Genomic DNA, 575 nt, shown 5'->3' with positions numbered 1-575 from the left:
TACATGTCACATTAAACTTTTTTTCTTAATTATATATCTATATATTTTTCAAAATAAGCTAATCATTTTATAAAAGAAATATAAAAACAGGAAATTCAAACACTCAAATATGATATATATATATGTATGTATATTTATATGTTTATTTTATTTTATTTTTTTTTTTTTTTCCATATATTATTAACATATATCTTGAATTCTTTTTAATACATATCAACATACATCATATCTTGTTATATTTTAATTTAAAAAATATTTGTTTTTAAAATATTAAGTTCTTTTTTTCATTGTACCCCTCAGTTTATATATATTGTTGTAAATTATATAATAAAATAAAAAAAATAACACTACTTATATATTTTTTATACCCTTATAAATTTATAAATATATTCAAAATTTTTATTTTATTTGTAGTTTATTTTTTGTAATTTTTTTTTTTTTTTATTTTTTAATTTATTTATTTTATTTTTTTTATTCTTAAACAAAATGTTTTCCAAAAAAACAAGTGAAATAATTTTAAAGAAAATAATAATTTTTTATTGTACATAATATTCAGCCCAAAAAAAAAAAAAAAT

The sequence above is a fragment of the Plasmodium gaboni genome, chromosome 13 (assembly GCF_001602025.1).
Source record: "Plasmodium gaboni strain SY75 chromosome 13, whole genome shotgun sequence".
Lineage (NCBI taxonomy): Eukaryota > Apicomplexa > Aconoidasida > Haemosporida > Plasmodiidae > Plasmodium > Plasmodium gaboni.
Note: the sequence above shows the minus strand (reverse complement) of the source record.